This window comes from Pan troglodytes, chromosome 6 (assembly GCF_028858775.2).
Source record: "Pan troglodytes isolate AG18354 chromosome 6, NHGRI_mPanTro3-v2.0_pri, whole genome shotgun sequence".
Lineage (NCBI taxonomy): Eukaryota > Metazoa > Chordata > Mammalia > Primates > Hominidae > Pan > Pan troglodytes.
In genome coordinates this window covers 158,291,994-158,303,530 of record NC_072404.2, presented here as the reverse complement: position 1 = coordinate 158,303,530, position 11,537 = coordinate 158,291,994, and positions in this window count along the sequence as shown.

Genomic DNA, 11,537 nt, shown 5'->3' with positions numbered 1-11,537 from the left:
AGTGAGCCGAGATCATGCCATTTCACTCCAGCCTGCACAACAAGAGCGAAACCCCATCTCAAAAAAAAAAAAAAAAAAAAAAGAAAAAGAAAATGTTCTCACAGGCATCACTGGACTTTTAAAATGCCTCCCTCCCTCAGACGTTTGCAAAGTATGTTATTGACAAGGTGCTGGGTTCTGGTAAGAACAGCTGAGTTGCACCTGAGGAATGGCTCTGCCGGAAGCCTCAGGAATGGGGGCCAGAGGTCAGCATTCCTCCCCGTGTTGCATCTGAAGAAATGCAAGATAAGGTCTGGGCAGAGCTGAGGGAGGGGAAAAAAAAGGAGGAGGGAGAGAGTAAGCCAAGGTAGGGCTGTCTTAGCAGGTCCTTAGAGCAGGATGGCATTGCATGGCAGGGCAGAGAAGAGACATTGGAGAGAGAGAGGGGCCAACAATGGCATCCAGAAGGCTGCTCGGCACACCTGAGATCACTCCAGGAAAAGCTGAGAGAATGCCTTGACATGAGGTCAAGCATCATTTACCTCCTTGAGCCAAGCTCCCTTGTTTCTTAAAGGTTAATGAGGAAAAGATGAGAAATGGGCATGGTGAGAAATACTTTAACCAGGTAATGCTGAGTGATGTCATGCAGACAGGGAGAAGTTGGTAAAGTGTGGCCCCCCTCTCTCTGCCCTGGGATGGCAGCCAGGTTGGAGCCACCTGGGGAAGGACTGGACACACCTTCTTCATTTTGCTTGCACCTCTTTGTTATCCCTGGGTTTGAGGAGGCGGCATTTAAGATCAATTGAGCCTGAGGGGGTAGGGGCTTGTGCAAGCCAGCTGCAGCATGGCAAGCCTGAGTGTGTGCCTCCACACTTACCTGTGCAGTGCTTCCTGCACTCACCTGTGCGGAAGAGCTTCTCCTTCGTGATTCCTTTTTTTTTTTTTTTTTGAGACAGAGTCTTGCTCTGTTGCCAGGCTGGAGTGCAGTGGGACCATCTCAGCTCACTGCAACCTCCACCTCCCGGGTTCAAGCGATACACCTGCCTCAGCCTCCTGAGTAGCTAGGACTACAGGCATGTGCCACCATGCCCAGCTAATTTTTGTATTTTTTTTAGTAGAGATGGGATTTCACCATGTTGGCCAGGATGGTCTCGATCTCCTGACCTAGTGATCCGCCTGCCTTGGCCTCTCAAAGTGCTGGGATTACAGGCATGAGCCACCGCGCCCAGCCTCCTTCATGATTCTTAAAGGTCATTCTCTTTTCAACAAAGCTTTCTTTCTTTGGCCCTTTTACTTGAGCTGCTTTTTTTCTTCTTCCTGACCAAACTGTGGTGCCCACTGAGGGTTACAACCTGCCTCCAAGACACATCATCACTACCACCCTGCCCCAACCACCACCAGGGCCCTCTTTGGTCGGTACTGTCTTAGGTGCTCTGTTAACCCAAGGCCACCTCAGCCGCTGCCTCTTTTCTCATCCCCATGAGCAGAGCTCCCTCGAGAACGGGGGCCCCTGACGGATGACGTGTGCATGTGAAAACCCAGTTTTACTCCCCAGCTGTGCCATGGTATTAGCTGAGGAAACTTGAACATCACTCAGTGATGATGATAATTTCTGACTTGTGTACCTGACATGATTATGACAAGAAAATAGCACCAAGCATGTGAAAGCACACACGTTCCTAAAATTTTACTGCTGTAAGGAGTGATTGCAATACCTTGGGCTGCCCTGGTTCCCTTCTCTTGTGCTCTTGCTCCCTCTGCTTTTTCTGAGCCCCCTCTGGACACTGTCTTCCAATTCAGAAATAAGGATATAAGGGAAAGAGATGTAGAAATAAAAGGCCATGGCTCCATGAAGGTGACACTGGCCAGGTCCTTAGAGCCTCTGTCATGCCCATAGGTCAGAGGGGGTAACCCCCAAATGATGGCTCTTTACTTCTTCAGGAATTCTCAGACTCCAGCCCCTCATCCTGTAGTCTCTCTCTTCTCCCTAAATAAACCACATCCAGAGAGGGCAGCTGCAAAGGGAGGGTTGCAACAACTTGTTCTTTCTTTTTTTGGGGGACAGGGTCTTACGCTGTCACTCAGGCTGGAGTGCAGTGGTGTGATGGTGGCTCACTGCAGTCTCAACTCAGCCCTCAGCCTCCCAAATAACTGGGACTACAGGTGCACCACCATGCCTGGCTAGTTTTTTGTTTGTTTTTTGGCAGAGACAGGGTTTAGCCATGTTGCCCAAGCAACTTGTTCTTTCTTTACCCAGGCAGAAATCTCTGTCTCTTTCCCTTCTCTCTCTCCCTCCCTCCACAGGTGAACTTGGTGAACCTGAGGGGCAAGAAGGAGGCAATCCCAGGTTCCATGGCCTCTGTGCCAACCCCCCAGGTCTCAGGTCAGTGATCACTCCTTCCCTCTGGGTCCCAGGCGAGACCTGATGGGGAAGCTCAGGGTGGGAGTGTGGGAATGGCTGGGGAGACAGGTGTCTTTGCTACATACACCACGTCCTTTCCTCCATCCTAGCTGCTGCTCCCTTCCCACCTTATCCAGGCCAATTAATCTTTCAAGAGCAGATGGCCATTTCTCTGTGTGTGGGCTGGGGATTGAAAAACCCCCTCCCCACCCCACCGGGCACACACACACCTCCCTGCCACCTTTCCTTGTTCTTCACCACCTTCTGAGCCCCTCTCTTGTACACTGGGCCACCTTTACCCTTGGGGCCTAGGAAAGAAAATATACCTATTAAATAGCTTGCAATTTCCCAGGCACAGCTCATTCCTCATAAAACGTAGTTCATCATAAACTCTACGCCAGGCGCTCCAATGCGGAAAAAGAAGAATGTGATGTGATTTAGCCTCTTCCTTTGAGACTCTCTAAGTGGGAAAAATAGGCAAGCAAAGGGACAATGTTAATGCAGTAAGATCCTTTCCATGCAGGGCAGGAGGGAAGAGAGGTGGGGGCACAGGAGAGGCAGGGACTGGCCCTGACTGGGTAGAGTTGGGTGCCTAGGGAAGAAAAGAGAGAGTTTGACATTCAAATTGGGCTTCAGAGGATGAGCTGGAGTTTATGAACAGATCATCTGGGGCATCTTCCTGAACTGGGGCAGGATTGGCCTGATTAGAGAGCCTGGTGTAGGGGAAATGCCATAACCCCTATTTCCTCACTATTCAAGTCAACAGTGAACAAGGGACTTAGATGTAAACGGTCTCTTTGGGGGAGCAGGGGGTGAGGTCTATGGAAGGGATGATACAGAAACCCACCATGTGTAGGTGGTAACAGCCTGAGGCAGGATCTACTCTAGTCTCCTGGAGGGAGAGAGCGGATTTTCTCACCAGAGGGTAATGTGGTCTATCACTGAAAGGGCTCCAAGGCAGAATAACAGCCATAGAAGAGAAGAATGAGGGAATAAGAACAGAGGCTATTACTGTATATTTGCCATGGGCCAGCTGCCTCCCACACTCTTCTCTCTCATCTAATTCTCAGGAGCCTGCAAGTTAGCTGTTGTCATCCTTATTTTACAGACAGGCAACTAAGGCCCAGAGAGGGTGAGTTACTTGCCTAAGGTCAAGTGACTATTACCGTGCTCATTTTGTAGACAAGGAAACTGAGGCTGAGAGGGGTGTGCTAATTTGACTAATATCACTCAGCCAGTAATTAGCAGAGTCTGATTTTGAACCCAAATTTATCTGGCTCCAAGACCTCGTACTTCTACCTCACAATTCAGAGCCCCTGAGATAAGACAGTTCTAAAGTCTCTACCAGAAAGCTGTTTCCTAGATGGGTTGGATTTCAAATACTCCCCCCAAAGCAAAATGATAAAACAAGTGACTTGCATTCATATGACACTTTATGGTGTATAAAGTCTTTTCACGGTCGTTATCTTCTTTAATCCTAAAAACAACCCCATAAAGTAAACAGAGCGGTATTAAGCGTTCCTATTTTACAGACAAGGAAGCTGATTCTCAGAGAGATTGTCTGATTGAAGTCACAGATCTCACCAGAATGGAGCAGGGCAATGACCCAGGATTTCTGGGCTCCTGGAGAGATCTGTCTCCACAAGGGCTCTCTCGTTGTATGGACAGATGGACAAATCCAGATCCTGGTGGATGGAGCACGACCCTCTTCATAAAGTCTGTAGCAAGGGTGAACACAGATAATGGAACTAAAAGACACCTCTGAGTCTGTCAGCTCACTGCCACTTGCACACCTCTGACTGTGTTTAGTACATTGCAGCAGCCACCCTCAATGCTGGGCACACAACTTCAGGCAGAGAATCATCCACCAGCACCTTCAGCGTTGACTCGGATAGGCAGCCCTGTGCCAATAGTTTCCTTCTGCACTTTGGTCCACGTGCAAGAATTTTAGGCCCAGTACTGCCTGCGAAGCAGTTCCTGGACTCCCCAGCAGCTTGAAGACTCAGGGTTCCCTCAGACACTCCAAAGTCAGCTCTTGTAGTTAGAAACCTCGGCAAAGCAAGGAGAAGGAGGAGGAGAAGATAAAGGAGGGCAAGTGGGAGTCCCGGGCAGGAGAACTGCTCCCAGGGTACAGCACATAGCTCTGTGATGACAGGGGTGATGGGTAAACAGATTCTTATCGGGAGATCATTGTATACTCCAGCTGTCGCCCATTCCCACCTTGCCCCATGCTTGTACCAGCACACACATGCTCAAACAAAGCCAAGTTGCACACTCCAGCATCCACACTCCCACGTGCACAGGGCACTACACACAGGAGGGAACCATGCCCCATGCTCCAAGAATCGTGTGATGGAGGCTGGGGAGGTGGGGAGTTGCAGAATAGCTAAAGTCTTTTTTTTTTTTAATTTTCTAGTTCCTGTTAGTGTAGTGCCTGACTAGCGACCTCATGCTCCTGGTGCCCAGCTAGGTCCAGGATTTCCCAACAGCCATCTGGAGAACACACTGTTGGGCTTCCATCCCTCCCTGTACCCAGCTGGGACACCACCTCCTGGCCCCCTCAGCTGCTGCCACTCCACCTTCCTCTCAGCCTCCCAGCTCAGTTATCTGCCACAGAATCTGCCCAGTCCCTGGTGTCTCAGCTTAGCACTACCCTGTGGTCTAGGGGGAGGCTGAGCCACCACCTTCTCCCTACTGCAGTTCTATCCAGGGGCGAAGCTCCCATTGTGAGAAAAGCTGGGGAAGGTTTGCACCCTGACTCGCTGGTGTCTCCCAGCCCCTAGGTTCTTGGGTGTGTCCCTACTCCACCTCCAGGGGACTTCCTCCCCCTCAGTTCTGCTCCTTCCCTGCTTCTGGGTCTCTCTGTCCTGGACCCCTCAGACCCAGACCTTTCAGAAGAGGCAGCTTGCTTCCAGTGTGTCCCCCTCCCATGGTTTGGGCATGTCTGTACATGTTAAACCATCCTCCACTCTTAACCAAGTCTGGCATTTTGCTTTTTTTTTTTTTAAGGAGGTGGTGGGGTGTTTGGGCGACTGCTTGCCTTAAATAGAATTCAATAGAGTTCTTCTCACTGTCTGCCCTTTCACTGAGTTTGTTGGTTGAAGAGAGAAGAATAAGAAGTGCAGGTGGGGACAACCAGGGGAAGATTGGCAATCAAATGCCACCCCTGCAGGCCTGCTGCCCAGAAGGCTATGGTGAGCAGACTGCATGCTTCTGGAAAAGAATTCTGCTTTGGGTTTGAATTTTTAACAGCCATGATGGGCTTTGGGATAAAGGCTTGTTCCTGTCTTCTGAGCCCCAAATAATGCTGTTTACTCTGGGCTTAGTGGCCCCCACATACCCTCCTTTCCCCACTCTCTGGCTAAGAGGCAACAGCCAGGTTCTCATGGAGTGAAAACTGTTGGTGACCTGGAGTCCAGAGTCTGGGGACACTGCCCTGGATTGGGGAGCCAGCCCACTCCCGCCTTGTCAGAGGGAACACGCACCTTGTCCCCTCCATATCTGTGGCTGTCCAGAGCTCCAAGAATCACCATGGTTCAGGAGCTTCATCCTCTCTTCAGCCAGAGCTACTTGGACCACAGAATCCTGTCATTCGGAAGGTCAGAGGAGAGTCAGAGGCTTTGTGTCTTCATGTTCTGCCTGCGGCCTGCTCTCTCCTTCCTGTGTAACTCAGAGACAAAGACAGTCAGGCTTAACCTGAGAGATGAGCCCTTTCTGACACAATGAAGCTTTGAGCTCCATCCTGCCTATAGCTGGAAGCTGAGGGGGGCTACCTGGGAGAGCAGAGAATGGAAAAGGGAACAGGGGCACTCAATATCTGGAGTCCTTATTTTGTAGATCAGGAAATGAAAATGTAAGTGACTTGGCCAAGGACACCAAGTGATTTCTGGTCAGCTGGGGTTAGAATGCAGCTGTCTTTATTACAGATCAATTGCTCTTTCCATTTCACTTCTCCCAGAAAGCCGATCCGCTGCAAGGCACACTTAGCCTACTTGTAAAGCTTCCCAAAGGGCTGCAGCCTCTCTTCTTGTTTGTCTTTTGTGCCTGCAAGAGAAGAGATGGGGCCAGGTATGGTAGAGTGAAGAGGATTGGGGTCCTGTTCTCACAGGGAGGAGAACTTGGGGTCTCATGAGGAAGAGAGAAAAAGATGACGGGCAGAAAAAAGAGGCTTGGGGGAAACTTGGCCAGAAGTACCAGAGGCTGGGCCCAGGGCAAGACTGAGGAGCTTGGCATCCTCCTGCGGGTACCAGATGTCAGGGGACCCATGCAGGGGGCAGGGGGACTCTAGCTGCAGCTGGGCAGAGCAGGTGGGGCATATGGGCTTCCTCCAAAGCTTCAGGCCTCCTCTCACAAACCCAAGAGGGTCAGTACCCATTCTCCCCAGATCAGCACTCAGCCCTTCCCCTGACATCTTCTGGCTGGGGGACTCAAACTCATTGAGAGGGTGATGGAGGGGCTGTAAACTACATGAGCACTCCCAAGGTTGGACCCACCTTCCACTGAGGAGGGCAGTGGGAGAGGAGAGGGGTGAGAACTGGCAGACAGTGGGGAGAAATGGAGAAGAGGGGACGGTGGCCATACAGATGCCCACGTATGCCCTTTGGGTGCATTCTACACAGGGGTAGGGGCCCAGGAGGACTGAATGCCTGTGGGTCTTGAAATCTATAGACTGCTGGGAAGATGCTGGAAAACAGGCATCTGTGTGCACACACACACAATTGCTCTGGAACATCACTGTCATGTATTGATTCATTTTGACACAAAATACACCATGCATACATTTATGTCAAATAACGTGCACATGCATATCTAGACGGTAAAACTGGCTGCGTGGTGTGGCTGCTCATCACCTCTGCCTCCCTGTGCCCTATTTTCATCTCCAACTCAGCCCTTCAACCACCCTGCTCTTGGATCTTGCCCCCAGATCTTGCCAAGGAAGCGTGTGGAGTGTGAAGCTCCTTGGGCGCGGAGGCTCCGTGGGGCCAAGGACTGGGAGGTAGGAAATGAGGGCTTGAAGCCCCAGGGATGGAGCTACAACGAGTGATTGGGATGAGAAAAGGGATCCGGGACTAAAGTCACTTTCTAGGGAAAGGTGCATGGCAGTTCTGCAATAAATTAGACCTCTTGACCTATGAAAGTTGAAGTGACTTCGTGTGCATTGGGACCGTGGGTGAAGCATATTTCTTCAGATGCACTGGATGTTTGAGTACAAAAGGACATTGGAGAGTTTCAGAACAAAGTGCTTCCCAGGGAACTGCAGAGCCAGCGCGACAGTCAGATACCTCCAGTCAGGCACCGCAGCAGCGTACCGCGCCCCCATCCCTGGGGTGGGAGGTGTAGGGGGTAGGGTGTGTGCGTGTGTGTGTGTGTGCGGTGTCTGTAGTGTGTGTGCATGATGTGTGTGGTATGTGGTGTGTGTGCGATGTGTGTGGTGTGTGACGCATGTGTGTGTGGTGTGTGTGTGGTATGTAGTATGTGCGGTATGTGGTGTGTGTGTGGTAGGTGTGTGCTGCATGTGTGTGCTTTGTGTGGGGGTTGCATGGTGTCTGCTGTGCATGTGTGTGTGGTGGTTGTGTGTGTGTGGTATGTATGTGGTGTGTATGTGTGGTATGTGGTGTGTATGTGTGGTATGGGTGGTGTGTGCTGCCTGTGTGTGTGCTGCATGTGGGTGTGGTGTGTGTGGGTTGTGTAGTATGTGGTGTGCATGTGTGTGTGGTGGTTGTGTGTGTGTGTGTGTGTGTGGTATGGGGTGTGTGTGTGGTATGGGGTGTATGTGTGTATGTTGATGTGTGTATATGTGGTGTGTACATGTGCATGTGTGTGTGTCTGCATGTGTGTGTCTGCATGTGTGTGTGTCTGCAGGTGTGCATGTGCATGTGTATGTGTCTGCAGGTGTGTGTGTGTCTGCAGGTGTGTGTGCCTGTGCATGTGTGTGTGTCTGCAGGTGTATGTGTGCGTGTGCAGGTTGTGTGTCTGCAGGTGTGTGTGTGCGCGCGCAGGTGTGTGTGTCTGCAGGTGTGTGTGTCTGCAGGTGTGTGTGTGCATGTGTGTGTCTGCAGGTGTGTGTGCGTGTGTGTGTGTGCAGGTGTGTGTGTGTCTGCAGGTGTGTGTGTCTGCAGGTGTGTGTCTGTGTGTGTCTTCAGGTGTGTGTGTGCATGTGTGTGTCTGCAGGTGTGTGTGTCTGCAGGTGTGTGTGTGTCTGCAGGTGTGTGTGCATGTGTGTGTCTGCAGGTGTGTGTGTGTCTGTAGGTGTGTGTGTCTGCAGGTGTGTGTGTGCATGTGTGTGTCTGCAGGTGTGTGTGTGTCTGCAGGTGTGTGTGTGTGTCTGCAGGTGTGTGTGTGTCTGCAGGTGTGTGTGTGCATGTGTGTGTCTTCAGGTGTGTGTCTGCAGGTGTGTGTGCCTGCAGGTGTGTGTGTCTGCAGGTGTGTGTGTGTCTGCAGGTGTGTGTGTGTAGGTGTGTGTGTGTGTCTGTAGGTGTGTGTGTGTCTGCAGGTGTGTGTGTGCATGTGTGTGTCTGCAGGTGTGTGTGTGTGTGCAGGTGTGTGTGTGTGCATGCACTGTCATGGGCTCCTTTGCAGGCTTTATGAGTTGGCGCACGGCTGGTGAACCCAGTGACTGGAACAAACTCCAAGCTGAGTGAGTAAGCAATGCTTTTGACCTCACTACCCCTTGCTGGTTCCATCCCTCATGAGCAGAGAGCAAGGACACGCCCTCCAAGAGGCCAGGGGACACTGCCACAGGCCACACACTGACACTTGACATACCACAACACATATACCACACACACTATAGAAATACACCAATACACCCCCAAAATACCACACACACTATAGAAATACACCAATACACCCCCAAAATACCACACACACTATACAAATACACAAGTACATCCCCAAAATACCACACACATGCAATGCATGTACACACACACTACACACACACACACACACACACCCCTCACCACAGAGACTAAGAGCAAGGGAGCAGAGATACTATTGCACAGTGACAGAGGCAGTAAGACAGGAAAAACTGAGCGAAACATAGAAAGACATAGGACAAATAAAAAGTGACAAAGCCAGAAAAAGACTATACATATACTTTTCTGGCTCTAAATCAGTGGTTCTCAATGGAGAATGATTTTGCCAATGTCAGCGTGTAAAGACATTCATGAGCAGCGTGTAAAGACATTCCTTGGTGGTCACAATGGAGGGAAGGGACATGCTACTGTCACCCAGTGAGTGGAGGCTCGGATGCTGCTAAACTTCCTACAATGCCTAGGACAGCCCTTGCAGAAAAGAATTATTTGTTCCGAAATATCAATAGTGCCGGGGTCGAGAAATTGTGCCCCAAATGCGGAAACATCGGGGGCACAGGAGCTCCAAAGAGCTCCTGTGCCTCCAGCTCAGGACTGTGTAACTGTGACCTCTCTGCCCCTCTCAGGGGCCGTCAGAGGAGGCTCTGACACTCTGCCCTGGGGCCCCCAGGGAAGCCTGAGGACCTCACTTTCACTTAGCATTTGAGGCTCAGCCCCAGGCAGGGAGGACTGGTTTAAGCACCTGGTCCCCAGGTTGCCTGCTCCAGTCCTGTCCTCCCTCCCTCTTGGCTCCTGACCCCTTCGGTTCTCTTCAGGGCTTGGTCAGAAGCCACCATGAGGGCAGAAAAGAGGTCAGGCCATGCACTCATCATTATGGATAAAATCATTGAGAGGAAGAGCGACTCACTCGGAAGTCACACAAGTCTTATTATTTTTGGAGTCTGGGAAAGGGAACCGGGAGAGGCCAGCCCCGTGAGTGCTCTCCCAGGATCTCCAGTCTCCCCCTCACCACCTTCACCCCAAAACTCACAGCCTCCTGGGCATGCCCACTCCTTGACTGTGGGTTACAGAACCGATTCCTCCCATGTCAGGAGGTGCTGCCCTGGGGTGGAGTGGCACAGAGGGGGCTGTGCTAGTCTCAAGGGAGAAGGAGGTCCACGGCATCCTTCCTGTCCCCTGGAAACCAGCAATATGGGATGCAGGTTTAAGATGTGAGACTGAGGCTGGACGCGGTGGCTCACACCTGTAATCCCAGCACTTTGGGAGGCCGAGGCAGGCGGATCACAAGGTCAGGAGATTGAGACCATCCTGGCTAACATGGTGAAACACCGTCTCTTCTAAAAATACAAAAAATTAGCTGGGCATGGTGGCGGGCGCCTGTAGTCCCAGCTACCCGGGAGGCTGAGGCAGGAGAATGGCATGAACCCAGGAGGCAGAGCTTGCAGTGAGCCGAGATCACGCCACTGCACTCTAGCCCGGATGACAGAGCAAGACTCCGTCTCAAAAAAAAAAAAAAAAAATGCGAGACTGAAAGTGATTGGTGGGGGTGCTTTCAGGAGCTTCTGAGTGTAGTGCCACCTACCCTAGGGCCACCTTCCCTTACTGATACAATGTTAGGTCCAAAGACCAAGAGAACATTGCAGCCAGAAGCTTATATCCTGCAAACTTGTCCTCCCCTCCCATCCGGACACCCCCATTTTGAGTCTGTTGGCTGATCCATGCACAACACCAGGTGGAGGAGGCTGAGGAAGAGGAAGAGCGTTGGAAAACAACTTTGTCCTCCTCCTATCCGCCTCCCTCCCTAAGTCTCCCTCCCAAAGCCTCCCTCCCCCAGCATCCCTCCCCAGCGTAACGAAGGCCTCATTGCTTTATCCCCTTCCCCACCAGACACTAAACTGGGGTCTTTGAAGCTAAATAGGTCTTTGAAGCTAAATGGATCAGCAAGCGACAAACCACTGGCTTAATGGGCACAAAGGTCTTGGGGTTCAAGGTTTGGGTTCTAGCACCTTCCCCCAACCCAGCCCGAACCCACTGACCCAGGTGGGTGGGGACGAAGCTAATCCAATTGAACTGTTTGCTCAGGACTGCGTGGCCTGGCCTCTGCCCAGCGGCAGGAACACAAATAGCTTTCCACTTGAAGGGGTCCTTCTCTCCCCTGCCCTACCTCAGCATCCACCTCCCTCCACACACCGACTCCCCCCACACACAGCACTATGACACACACCCCATGACATACATACACACACAACACACACCATACATACACACATAGTAAACCCACCATACACTACACAAATCATGAATACTATACACCACACACACACACACACATCATGTACACG